At 37.6% G+C, this 14571-nt stretch overlaps 1 long non-coding RNA gene and 1 pseudogene across 1 annotated transcript; one reads left to right on the top strand and one right to left on the bottom strand.

Moving 5' to 3' along the window:
- Window positions 1-929: 929 nt before the first annotated feature.
- Window positions 930-2113, bottom strand: LOC145804785 (uncharacterized). Its single transcript, XR_014347201.1, has 3 exons — window positions 1846-2113; window positions 1466-1510; window positions 930-1077 (listed from the first exon to the last, which is right to left on the bottom strand). It is a non-coding gene; the product is annotated as an uncharacterized LOC145804785 (long non-coding RNA).
- A 2908-nt stretch (window positions 2114-5021) lies between these two features.
- On the top strand, window positions 5022-12666 carry LOC145804784 (subtilisin-like protease SBT1.7; annotated as a pseudogene).
- Window positions 12667-14571: the final 1905 nt, after the last annotated feature.

Below are 14571 nucleotides of genomic sequence, written 5' to 3'. Positions count from 1 at the left end.
TCCTAATTCATAAAACTACCTACCATACCTGTGTGTACAGGTAATTGAATCAACAATTCTGGATCAACACAACACAGATGGCTATAATAGCTGAAATCACAATAGAAACAGTAAGAGTTGAGAGAGATTGTTCCAAGAGGTTCAAACACCTCTATTGTTTCAGATATAGCAATCAACGTTAAATTTTCTATTCATTACATATCTCATCAACAATAGTATTTGGAGAATTTCATCTCATTCTGCTAATCTATTTTTAAGCATTTTTGATAATATGCACATATATGTCATCCTGTTGTGAACGGCCTCCAATTGCACCCAAATATTAACTTCAATTCTCAATATCTGAAGCAAGAACAGGCTCAGGTTCAAGAACACTGAAGCATCATGTCTATGAAAAATTGAAGTTTGGACTATCTATGCATTTAGATATGTAAACTTTTGTTATATTCACATACTAAAATAAAAATATGATTTTTTAAGTGGGAATGGCACACCCACGCATGAAGAATCCAGGAACTAACAATTAGTGGTTAACTGATATGTCATTAATTAAACCTCCTTAGGGATGAACTGTTTTGCAAATATGAAACGAGAAAAGTAAAAGAAGAGATGCTAAAATCATTTTACAAAGAAAATTATCCCTTAGTCATTAGAAGTAGAACACCAGGTTATGGAATCATTTCTTTTGAAAACGACATAAACAAAATGTTGGTGCTTGCATAAATATTTAATAAGTATGCAGTAATTCACATTCAGACTTCAATGTTTTGAATCCTTATAAGGATTCAAAGGCAATGCAATGAGAAACCCCCAAAAGGCAGTCATATTCCACCAACACAAGAATAACTTATAATATATGGCTACATAACAATTTCAAATTGCTTGAGCCATGAATAAAAATGTAGAATCTGAGGAGAAAAGTAGGCACAACATATAGAATTGAGATATTTATGGTTATAAAATATTACCTTTGGCAGCACCAATTTTCCATGAACTGATAAGCTAATTCAACAGCGCATCATTCTCTATCCCTTGAGAACCAGAAACAAGACCTTCATCTTGTTTGGTTAGCATGTTCTGCAATGCATGGCCAAACTCATGGAAGACAGTGAAGATCATGAAACCGAAATGGAAAAATCTGCAGAACAGTTGCAGCTTATATGACTCCTCAGAAAATTACAAACCTTCCAGTGATCAAATAAATAGATATAATCATATAGATATTAAAAAATAATAGTAATATCTATCTCAGTTATTAAACCCAATCCTTAAAGCATTCTCTAAAATCAGAAATAGTAACCAATACTTCCACATGAATTGGCATTTATACATCTTAAATTTATTCAAGTTCTGCTCCATTTGGAGAAGTACACACAGAAGTATAATCCATCAATTTTTTGTAGAACACTTGAATATGAGCATTTGAATTAAAAAATTATATAAATAAATAAATAAAAAGGCATACCTGAGAAAGTGTGGATGAATCAGATTCCATAGAGGCAATTTTTCTCTGTTTTTCCAAAACAACCAAATTAATAAACTAGGTAGAAACAATCATCAACCGTTCTAAGTCAACACTGCCATTCTCGGTCAAACAGTTAACTAATGAAAATTATAGGAACAAAAAATCTTCAGTAGAAATTGAAATCAACAAGAAGGAAAAAATTAAACCTAGATTTGAGGTAAGAGATGTGTATATTGATCCAATCTTTTGGTTTCTAAGGGGAAAAAAAGGAAAATATAAACAAAAAAAGAAATCTGAATCTTGAATTCATTGAGAGAAAAGTGAAGAAAAGAAAGAAAGTGAAAAACAGAGGTAGAGAATGAGAGGAGAGTGGTGTGTACCTCAAGGCTGAACCTGGAGCTGGACTGAATCAGCAAATCTGGTGTAGAGTTCTGATCAGAGAAGATCGAGGGGTCGATTGAACAGAAATGGAGAGAAAAATTAGGGCAAAGATGAACTATCCATCTTCGATTTCATTTCCGACGCATTAATGTGCCTCGCCGCCTGATCATTCTCATCACAATCAGCCCGTTCCAGATCGTCGTTTTGACGAGTCTGGCGGTAGTCCTTTGTAGACAAAGATTCTGAAACAGTTGAGGGAAGTATAGGGTCTGGATTTGAACATACGGCTTATGGAGGGATTGGAGAAGATCAAAGGTAGGGTTAGGGTTTTGAAACCGACCACGAGAGTGGAGAAGACGAAGGTAAGGTGAGGTGAATGGCGCGACTGAGCTTTGATCGAATTCGACTGAGGTGTGAAAGAGGCGCGTAGGAATTTTTCATATTTGTTTGAATTAGTAAAGTCATCCCCTACCAAACTGATGGTCGGCTAATGCATTTGGATACCAAAACAACGTCGTTTTGGTATCAGCGACCAAATTATATTAGTCGCTAAAAATAGCATACACAGCCCCCTTTTTAATTTCATTCTCCCGCCCATATTTTTGGCGACAATTAGTGTAATTTGGTCGGCAAAAATTACTTATTTGCGACCAAAAATTTTAGTCGGTAACAGTATCAATTTTTAGCTACGAAATTTACTTTTGGTCGGCAAATGTCATTTTTTTGCGACAAAAATTTTTTTGGTCGGCAAAAGTGGTCGGCAAATGTGTAAATTCTTGTAGTGAGATGAAGATCACAGAAGCAAAAGTCCAGTAAGGCAACTTCAAGAATCTTTATCCGGCGTTACCAATATAAATTAAGTATAAGATGAAACTATAAGATAAAATTTAAGTGTTACGAATTTCAGGCTTTCACAACCCAAAAAAAGAAAAACAAGAAATTACATGTTCCTTGAATCATTTTATAGAAAAAGAGGGATATTTATACCTCAAATTGTTTTTAGGGAGAGTTGAAGATGCTCTAGAAAATGGGGATGGTGAAGGCCCTGGTGGGTGAGACATTGAAGAACAAAATTACTTTAGTCAAAGAATAAACAAAGACAGAGAGAGTCACAGGGTGAGAGAGACAGATATTAGGGAAAGAGAGGCAGAGAGAGGGACAGAGAGAAGGTAAAATAGAGAGGACATACTGGGGTAATGCTCCAATAGTGGGTCGACGGTAGTGCTCGATTGCAGTGATGCTCCTTACTCGACGGCGATGGAAACAAAGCGACAGAGATTTAATATCAGTAGGAGGGCAATCGGCGTGAGAGAGAAAGAAAGAGAGATAGAGAGAGAGAGAGAGAAAGTAAAGAATGAGAGAGATAGAGGCGTGAGAGAATTGAAAGAGGGCAAATGTGAGAGAGACTGAGAGAGAGTCACAGAGAGAGAGAGAGAGAGACGTGTTTAAGCCCTAACTCATTTTAGTGTGTTTGAAATCCCTCCAGAGTTCCTCACCAAATTAATTTAAAAATCCCTCCAAAATGATAATAAATAAAAAAATAAAATTATAATAACAAATAATAATGATAATAATAATAAAATTAAACATGAACTCAAATTGGGCAGTATGTGTTCCCACAAAAAAGATTGAGTTTTATTGTCGACTAAATGTGTTTTAGTCACCAAAAATGTATATTTGCCGACCAAATGAGGTAGTCACCAAAGATTAAGAATAAAATTATACTAGATATTTGGCGACTAAATTTCTTTTAGTTGGCAAAAGTTGGTATATGATGACTAAAATTTATTTAGTCGCTAAAAATAAATTTTTGGCGACCAAACTTTTAGTCGCCAAAAATAAAAGTAAATTTTTGTTTTCCATTCAGCGACTAAATAAATTTAGAAGCTAAAAGTAACTATACAACGACTAAAATATTTATTAGTCGCTGAAAATAAATTTTTGGCAACCAAACGTTTGGTTGCCAAAGATAAAAAATAAATTTTTATTTTTCATTCAGCGACTAAAATATTTTAGTTGCCAAAACTATCTATACAACGACTAAAATATTTTTTAGTCGCTGAAATTAAATGTTTGCCGACCAAACTTTTCGCCGCCAAAGATAAAAAGTAAATTTTTATTTTTCATTCAGCGACTGTATTATTTTAGTTGCCAAAACTATCTATATAGCGATTAAAATATTTTTTAGTCGCTGAAATTAAATTTTTGGCGACCAAACTTTTGGTCGTCAAAGATAAAAAGTAAATTTTTATTTTTTATTCAGCGACTAAATTATTTTAGTCGCAGAAACTATCTATACCTTGACTAAAATATTTTTTTGTCGCTGAAATTAAATGTTTGCCGACCAAACTTTTGGTCGCCAAAGATAAAAAGTAAGTTTTTATTTTTCATTCAGCGACTAAATTATTTTGGTTGCCAAAACTATCTATACAACGACTAAAATATTTTTTAGTCACTGAAATTAAATTTTTGGCGATCAAACTTTTGGTCGCCAAAGATAAAAAGTAAATTTTTATTTTTCATTCAGCGACTAAATTATTTTACTTGCCGAAACTATCTATACAGTGACTAAAATATTTTTTTGTCGTTGAAATTAAATTTTTGCCAACCAAACTTTTGGTCGCCAAAGATAAAAAGTAAATTTTTATTTTTGATTCGGCAACTAAATAATTTTAGTTGCCAAAACTATCTATAAAACGACTAAAATATTTTTTAGTCGCTAGAAATAAATATTTTGCAACCAAACTTTTGGTTGCAAAAAATAAAAAGTTAGATTTTATTTTTCATTCGGCGACTAAATAATTTTAGTAGCCAAAACTAACTATACATCGACTAAAATATTTTTTTAGTCGCCAATTGTGCCAAATTTAGTGACTAAATTTTTTTTAGTCCTCAATTGTGACATTTTTAGTGACTAAATTTTTTTTTAGTCGCAAATAATCAATATACTCTGACTAAAAAAATTTAGTAGCTAAATATTGTATTTTTACTGACTAACATAATTTTTGATCGCCAATTCCACAACTTTTGACAACTAAAATATTTTTAATCGACAAAAATGATCGCCAAAATTATAGTTTCTTGTAGTGACGATATTAATATATACACCTAATACGATGATGTTCAACTGAGATCAAAGATAACGTTGTCAAAATGTTGTCTTTAATTCATCTATAATGGCAAAACGCCATAAAAAAAACATTGCAGTAGGCTATTTTTCCTGTAGTGTCTCTCTCCTAAAAGGTGTCTTGTTTTGTTTTGATGCAATCATTCTCAGATTCAGACAACCAGCATCTCTCCCACCTCTCTCCCTCCCTCAGCTGTTCTGTGACTCTCTCTCACTCTATATTAAGGAACACAGTCACTGAAGCCTCTTCATACCCATCTTGCACTTTGTTTGGAGGAGGAAGGAGATGGAGAAGAAAATCTTGATGAAATTTCTCATACTACTCTCAGCGGTTCTGGGTTTCTTCCACGTGTCCACGGCATCAATGGAGGAGAAGAACGATGTACAGAAACGAACATACATAGTACACATGGCAAAATCCCAAATGCCATCGAGTTTCGACGAACACACTCAGTGGTACGACTCGTCTCTCAAATCAGTGTCCGACTCAGCCGAAATGCTCTACACATACAACACCGTGGTCCATGGATTTTCAACCAGATTGACAGTTGAAGAATCTATTGGAAATCAAGCAAGCAAGCTATTTGTTAATATAATAATACCAAGCATGCTTATATCATTAATATATATTTAATAGTTAGTGCTTCTCCATCAGATGATTTATTGTAGTGCTTTAGGTAGTGCCTTCAACTTTCGGCTACTTTTATTTTTATATGTTTGCTTTCATAATGCTGTATCATAATGATGTTGTATTAGCTCTCCTATATAATGGAGCCTTCTCTTCATGTTTAATACACAATTGAATCACAGAGTGTATTAGCTCTTTCAATCACTCTCTCAATATTTCTTTCATGGTATCAGAGCAGGTGTAATCCTGTCTCATCATCAATATTTTTGTTGTCTCTCTCTTCTACTCAAATCTATTCTTCTATTTCATGCCTAAATACGGTCCAGCTTTTGGAATGGCTATCGACTCATCCTCCTCTTCTTCTGATATTATCATCTCATCATCTTTATCCTCTCATCAAATGGAAACCTCTCATCTTCCGATCACCGCCCATAAACTGAATGGGCAAAATTATTTGCAATGGTCTCAATCCATATTAATGTTTATACGGGGAAAGGAGAAAGACGACTACATCACCGGAGCCTCAGCACTACCAGAAACCACAGCATCAACCTACAAAAGGTGGATAGCTGAAAATAACATGGTCATGTCGTGGCTCGTCAACTCTATGACCACTGACATTGGCGAAAATTTTCTGTCATTTGATACTGCCAAAGAGATCTGGGACATGGCAAAAGAAACGTTTTCAGACAAGGAAAACACATCTGAAATCATCCAGCTTGAAAGCTCCCTCCACGATTTACGTCAAGACAATCTTACGGTAACTGAATATTTCAATACCCTTACTCGTCTATGGCGTCAACTTGATACGTTTGAGGTTCATAACTGGCAGTGTGTTGCTGATGGTTTGTTGCATAAAAAGATTGTCGAAGGGAAGCGTGTGTTTACATTCTTGTTAGGATTAAACACAAATCTTGATGAAATCAGAGGAAGAATTATGGGAGTAAAACCGCTACCTAGCCTTAGAGAGGCATTCTCTGAAGTCCGTCGAGAAGAAAGCCGGAAAAAACTCATGATGGGATCCCATCAACAACTGAATATGGCAGAAAGCTCGGCTCTTAAGACTCAATTCGCTCCTATTGACAACCGTCAGAAAAATAAAGGAGGTAGGCCTTGGTGTGATCATTATAGAAAGCCGGGTCACTCGAGAGAAACTTGCTGGAAGATTCATGGAAAGCCAGCAGATTGGAAGCCACGTCAGCCTCTTGAGAAAGAAGGACAAGGTAATCATGTAGGTACAAATGAACGATCACCACAACCTGAAGCAAGCCCTTTCACCAAGGAGCAAATGGAGATGCTCCAGAAACTACTACAGTCACAATCTGGTTCGTCTTCCAACCACATCATTGGATCCGGAACCTTGGCTCACAAAGGTAATTCTTTGAACGCCTTTACTGTTGGTAAGAAACGTAAAAAATCTTGGATTGTGGACTCAGGAGCATCTGATCATATGACGGGAGATGCAACAATTTTTGATACATATAGCTCATGTCAAAATAATTTAACGGTCCGAATAGCAGATGGTTCACTATCAAAGGTTGCTGGTATAGGTTCAGTTGTGCTGTCTAGGAATCTTATTCTCAACTCTGTTCTCCTTGTTCCTGACTTGGACTGTAATTTATTGTCAATTAGTAAACTCACTAAGGAAAAGAGGTGTGTTACTAATTTTTTCTCCACTCATTGTGAATTTCAGGATTTGGATTCGGGGAAGACGATTGGCAATGCTGAGGAATGCTCTGGACTCTACATCCTTAAGGAATGCCACCATCCACAGGAACAACCTCAAACGGCAATTCGTGGTAGTTCTTTTTCGGTTTCGTGTCAAAATAACAATAGAGCAATTATGTTGTGGCACTATCGCTTAGGTCATCCGAATGTTATGTATCTCAAGCATTTATTTCCTTCATTATTTAAAACTCCAAAACCTTTTGATTGTGAAATCTGTCAATTGTCTAAGCATGTACGGTCCCATTTTCCCATTCAATCCTATAAAGCGTCTCGTCCATTCTCACTAATTCATAGTGATATCTGGGGTCCATCAAGAATAAAAAATGTAACTGGTACTAGGTGGTTTGTCTCATTCATAGATGATCATACTAGATTAACCTGGGTCTTCCTCATGAAAGACAAATCTGAAACAAGCCAAATTTTCAAAAATTTTCAAATTATGATTCAGACACAATTCCAGTCAAAAATCCAAATTCTAAAATCTGATAATGCTCGGGACTATTTCAACTCCATTCTAGGAGAATTTTTAGCCAAAGAAGGGATAGTTCACTTAAGTTCATGTGTTGACACCCCACAACAAAATGGCATCGCTGAACGGAAAAATAGACATTTGTTAGATGTTGCTAGATCGCTAATGTTTTCCACAAATGTTCCACAATTCTTCTGGGGGGAAGCTGTTCTTACAGCAGCCTACCTTATCAATAGGATGCCATCTAGGGTACTACAATTCCAAACTCCTTGTCAACTTCTCCTAAAATCCTTTCCAACTACTCGCCTCATCTCCACTATCCCACCAAAAATTTTCGGGTGTTCTGTCTTTGTTCATATCCATCAACAGTATCGAAGTAAACTTGATCCCAGGTCGCTCAAGTGTATCTTCATTGGGTATTCGTCACATCAAAAAGGGTATAAGTGTTACTCTCCGGTCACAAGGAAATTCTACAATTCCATGGATGTCACATTTTTTGAAACCCAGTCTTACTACCCTAAAATCGTTCTTCAGGGGGAGACTCCAACCCAGGAATATCAATTTTGGATCCTTGAGTCATTTAGTGAGCCATCCATCACCACCAAAAATCCCACACCTCCTGAGTCATTGAATCAATCTTTACCTGCCGAAAATTCTGAGTTCATTGTTGACTTGCGGGATAATGAGCACATCCAAGAGGAAACGGAGGAAGGAGCAATTTCTCAACAATCCCATGAGGCTGAACCGGGTTCTAATCCAAGCAACATTCCAAGTGACAATCTTCCTCCCACAGATAGTACTGATAATTCTGAGTTAGAAAATAGTATTCTTAATATGCCCATAGCTTGGAGAAAAGGAGTTAGATCATGTACTCAGCATCCCATTGGGAACTTTATTTCTTATGATAAGCTATCACCTTCGTTTCGTGCCTTCACTTCTAGCATCACGGAGATACCCATTCCTCGGAATATTCAGGAAGCTTTCAAGTATCCGAAGTGGAAGGCGGCAGTCAATGAGGAAGTTCGGGCCCTGGAAAAGAATGGTACTTGGGCAATTACTGATCTTCCAAGAGGTAAGAAACCAGTTGGGTGTAAGTGGATTTTCACAGTAAAACACAAGGCAGATGGTAATGTAGAACGTTATAAAGCTCGGTTGGTCGCCAAAGGATTCTCCCAATCCTATGGCATTGACTATCAAGAAACCTTTGCTCCAGTTGCCAAGCTCAACACTGTTCGTGTACTTTTATCCTTGGCAGCTAATCTCGATTGGACACTTCACCAACTTGATGTGAAAAATGCCTTTCTCAATGGTGACTTAGAGGAAGAAGTTTACATGGACATTCCTGCTGGACTTGAGACAACATTAAATTTCAACAAAGTTTGCAGACTCCAAAAATCCTTGTATGGTCTCAAACAATCTCCCAGGGCCTGGTTTGAACGGTTCACTAAGGTAGTGAAAGGGTACGGTTTTGTTCAATGTCAATCCGATCATACATTATTTGTGAAGCACTCCCTAGGAGGGAAATTGGCAATTATCATTGTTTATGTGGATGACATAATTCTAACAGGTGATCATGAAGAGGAAATTGGCTTACTTAAAAAATTCCTAACAAAGGAATTTGAGATTAAAGATCTTGGAAACCTTAAGTACTTTCTTGGAATGGAGATTGCTAGGTCAAAGAAAGGTATAGCAGTCTCACAACGTAAATACATTCTAGACTTACTGAATGAAACAGGGATGCTAGGATGCAAGCCGGCAGACACACCTATGGACACAACTATCAAACTGGAAGAAAGTGACGGTAGTGCACCAAGTGATAAAGGGAGATATCAACGTCTTGTGGGAAAACTCATTTATCTTTCTCATACAAGGCCAGACATCGGCTTCTCTGTAAGTGTGGTCAGTCAATTCATGAATAATCCAACCGAAAAACACATGACTGCTGTGATCAGAATATTGAGGTACCTAAAAAGGACACCGGGAAAGGGTCTCTTCTTCCAAAGAACAACAAATAGAAAAATTGAGATTTTTTCAGATGCAGATTGGGCAGGTTCATTGACTGATCGAAGATCAACTTCTGGCTATTGTTCGTTTGTTTGGGGGAACGCGGTTACATGGCGAAGCAAGAAACAGTCAGTGGTAGCCCGTAGTAGTGCTGAGGCAGAATTTCGTGCTATGGCACTAGGTATCTGTGAGGGAATCTGGTTGAACAGGATGTTAGAAGAATTACGGGTTCCATCTGAGCATCCCATGGTTTTATACTGCGACAACCAAGCCGCCATCAGTATAGCTAAGAATCCGGTTCATCATGATCGAACGAAACACGTGGAGATAGATCGACACTTTATCAAGGAAAAGATTGAAGAAGAAGTTTTTCAAGTCAGCTACACTCCAACAAACTATCAAAAGGCTGACATTCTCACAAAAGCTCTTGCTCGCGTTCACTTCAAAGATCTGACGGAAAAATTGGGAATGATTAATATCTACAACGTAGCTTGAGGGGGAGTATTGGAAATCAAGCAAGCAAGCTATTTGTTAATATAATAATACCAAGCATGCTTATATCATTAATATATATTTAATAGTTAGTGCTTCTCCATCAGATGATTTATTGTAGTGCTTTAGGTAATGCCTTCAACTTTCGGCTACTTTATTTTTATATGTTTGCTTTCATAATGTTGTATCATAATGATGTTGTATTAGCTCTCCTATATAATGGAGCCTTCTCTTCATGTTTAATACACAATTGAATCACAGAGTGTATTAGCTCTTTCAATCACTCTCTCAATATTTCTTTCAGAATCCCAATCACTCGAATCCCAACCCGGTATTCTCGGTGTGTTTCCCGAGACCAAGCACGAGCTTCACACGACTAGAACTCCTCGGTTTCTGGGCCTCGACATGAACCCAAATTTGTTACCCAAGTCAGACGCAGTGAGTGAAATTATTGTTGGATTGTTAGACAGTGGTGTTTGGCCGGAGATAAAGAGCTTCGACGATACTGGACTTGGTCCCGTTCCTAGTAAATGGAAAGGGACTTGCGAGTTCGGTTCAAATTTCACTGCATCCAACTGTAATCGGAAGCTAATCGGAGCGAGGTTTTTCTCCAAAGGCTACGAAGCCGCGACGGGTCCGATTGATACATCACATGAATCAAAATCGCCGAGGGACGACGATGGCCACGGGACCCACACCTCCAGCACAGCCGCCGGCTCCGTCGTCGTTGGCACCAGCCTCTTCGGCTACGCTTCCGGCTCTGCTCGAGGAATGGCTTCGAGCGCGAGGCTGGCAATGTACAAAGTGTGCTGGCGCTTCGGATGCTTCGATTCAGACATATTAGCCGCCATGGATAAAGCCGTCGAGGATAACGTCAACGTTCTCTCTTTATCGCTCGGCGGCAGAATTAGGGATTATTTCATAGACCCCATCGCAATCGGAGCTTTCGCCGCCATGGAAAAGGGCATTATGATCTCTTGCTCAGCCGGTAACCGCGGCCCGGTTCAGTACAGTGTCGGAAACCTTGCTCCGTGGATCACAACAGTCGGTGCCGGAACTTTGGACCGTGATTTTCCGGCGTACGTTAGCCTCGGCAATGGTTTGAATTACTCCGGCGTGTCGCTTTACAAGGGAGCTTCGTTGCCGAAAATGATGCTACCCTTTGTTTACGCTGGTAATGCGAGTAATGGTACGAATGGGAATCTTTGTCTGACAGGTACTTTGATTCCCGAGAAAATCAGTGGGAAAATTGTGTTGTGTGATCATGGAGGATATGGTAAGGTAGTGAAAGGGGCTGTGGTGAAAGCGGCTGGAGGGCCGGCATGGTTTTGGCAAACATAGCTGCGACTGGCAAGGAGCTGGAGGCGGAAGCCCATCTACTACCTGTTACGGCGGTCGGTCAGAAAGCTGGTGACAAAATAAAGAAATATTTGTTTTCAGATCCTAATCCGATGGCCACGATTCTTTTTGAGGGCACGAAGGTGGGGATTGAACCGTCTCCGGTGGTGGCGGCGTTCAGCTCTAGAGGACCGAATTACCTCACACCGGAGATACTCAAGCCCGACCTAATCGCACCAGGTGTCAACATAATAGCGGGTTGGACCGGTTCAAAGGGACCCACTGGATTACCCATTGACACGAGGCGCGTGGAGTTTAACATTATTTCTGGCACGTCCATGTCTTGCCCGCATGTGAGCGGCCTTGCTGCGATGCTCATGGCGGCCAAACCTAAGTGGAGCATCGCGACTGTTCGCTCCGCTCTCATGACCACCGCCTACACCACATATAAAAACGACCACTCAATCCTCGATGTTTCCACTGGAAAGCCATCTACTCCGTTTGATCACGGCGCTGGACACGTGGACCCTATATCGGCCCTTAATCCCGGACTCGTCTACGATTTGGACGTCAACGATTACTTAGGCTTCCTTTGCGCCTTAAATTACACCACGCCGCAGATTAACATACTCGCCAAGAAGGATTTCACATGTGACCCAACAAAGAAGTACAGTCTAACTGATTTCAACTACCCTTCTTTCTCTGTACCTCTCCTAGGCACGCAAGTTGGCCGCCGCACTGGCGAGACTACGGTGGTGAAGTATTCGAGAACACTCACTAACGTTGGCTCACCGGCAACTTACAATGTGTCGGTTAGTTTAAAAAGCAAATCCGTTATGGTTTCGGTTGATCCAGTGTCGTTGTGTTTCTCCCAGTTGAATGAGAAGAAAACTTATACGGTGACGTTTACAGCGGGTCCGAGGCCAAGGGATACATTTAGCTCTGGACGAATCATCTGGTCCGACGGAGAGCATGTTGTTAAAAGTCCGATTGCGATTAGCTGGACATAAGTGAACAGGAAATGGAAATAAATAAATAAATAAATAAATCCAGAAGGAAATGGTAAGTGTGATTTCTAGTGTTTGATATTTTCTCTACAAGAGGAAACGTGGGTGTAAACATAAATGTCGTAGCTGCAATTAAGGTACGAAATAAATGTATAACTAAGTAATTTTATTGATTATAATAAATGGTTATGATTTTTTGTAGTTTGTTCTATTACAAAAGAACAAATCTTCTAATTCAATCTCCGAAATTGGCGTAATTCAACGGCTGTAAAAGCTTATTGTTGAACTAGACAAATTGATGGATTTCTTCAACTCTTCGAATGGAGAAACTTGGAAAAGAAAGACTTGATCTCAAGCTTGAATGGATTGATCTCGAACGAGTCTTGAAATGATGTCATTGAAAAGAAAGACTAAATTTGTATTTGTAACTTGAAAGGATTGGCATAAGTTTGGAGTGCTTGATAATCATTTCTTCTAAATTTGAGGAACTTCAGAAAGAATTTGACAGAGTCTCGAGATTGCTTAGGAACTTGCAAGACTATTAACCAAAGAATGTGTCTCTATCCTCATGATGAGAGCCTCTATTTATAGGCATAGGAGAGAAGGACAATTTTGAAAACTCCAAAATTGATTTTAATTTCTAAGAAAATAACAATTTACTTCTTATTTTATAGACATTATTAGCATTCAAATTTGAATTTAACTTTGAATTATTCCACCAAATTTTGACAAAATATTTACGTGGGTCCCACACTTTTGTGTTGACTCAATTATCGAAAGGAAAATGACTGAGGCTCCCAGTGGAGGTGACCCCCACCACCCTCACTATTTTTTGATTGGTGTAATTTTTTTTTTTTTTTTTTTTTTTTTGAAGTCTGCCTGCCACAGCCCCCCATGTGGAGGTGGGAGTGTTGGGGGTCCCCAGCAGTGCCGTTTTCAAAATAGGTTCATTTTTTTATTTTCGTGTGATCCATGATTTAAAATGAGTTAAGATCCATAATTTTAGTAGATCCACATTTATTTAAAAATTTTGACCATCTTAATTTTAACCAATCAAAATTTTTTATTTATTTTAATTAATCAGACGATAATCAAAACACATAAAAATTTAAGTGTCTACATGGGAAACCCAGCCAACATATGTTTCTTCCTCAATGCACAGTGTTTTTCACACCATGTCTTTGGCCCTATTTGGTAGGGCTTATTTTCAGATTATTTCAGCTTTTAGCTTAATTTAAGCTATTTTGATGTGTTTGGTTCAGCTTAACAATACAACTTATAGCTTTTTGTAAGTCAAAAATCAACTTATTCTTTGAGTGGGGGAGGAGAAGCTTAATTTATAAGTAAAAAATCAGCTTATATTCACAACTATAAGCTATAAGCTGTTAGGCTATAAGTTATAATCACTTTCTCACAGCTCTACCAAGCAGGGCCTTTGTGTCCAACAGATTTGCCATTTTAAAATATTGAAAAGAAAAAATATATATTTATTTTAAAAAGAAAAAATATATATTTATAAAGGATATGCTATGATGATTTGTTTTGTTTTATTTTTATTAAAAAATATGTATCATTAGAGTTTAGCAATTTTTATTTTGAAATCAACAACATTCTCTATCTTTTTGGTTTCAACTTTGAAAAATTATAACTTATGTTTGAGGTATCAAGGGTCTATATTTTTAGAATAATGTTATATGTATCAATTAATATACTAACAGATAATATGACATAATTTTAAAAGTTTTAAATATTTGTAATTTATATAATAAGTAGGTTCAGTAATAATGACATAACATTAGTTGGTACACTAGTGTGTATATTAATTGGTGAATGTAACACCACCGATATTCTTAATCAATTATAATTTATTTTATCTTTTCATATTTTTTAATCACCCAATATAATATTTCACCTATTTATTTTCTTCATTAA

The sequence above is a fragment of the Camellia sinensis genome, chromosome 12 (assembly GCF_055761805.1).
Source record: "Camellia sinensis isolate YWXY chromosome 12, ASM5576180v1, whole genome shotgun sequence".
Classification (NCBI taxonomy): domain Eukaryota; kingdom Viridiplantae; phylum Streptophyta; class Magnoliopsida; order Ericales; family Theaceae; genus Camellia; species Camellia sinensis.
This window is presented reverse-complemented; position numbering and strand designations above follow the sequence as displayed.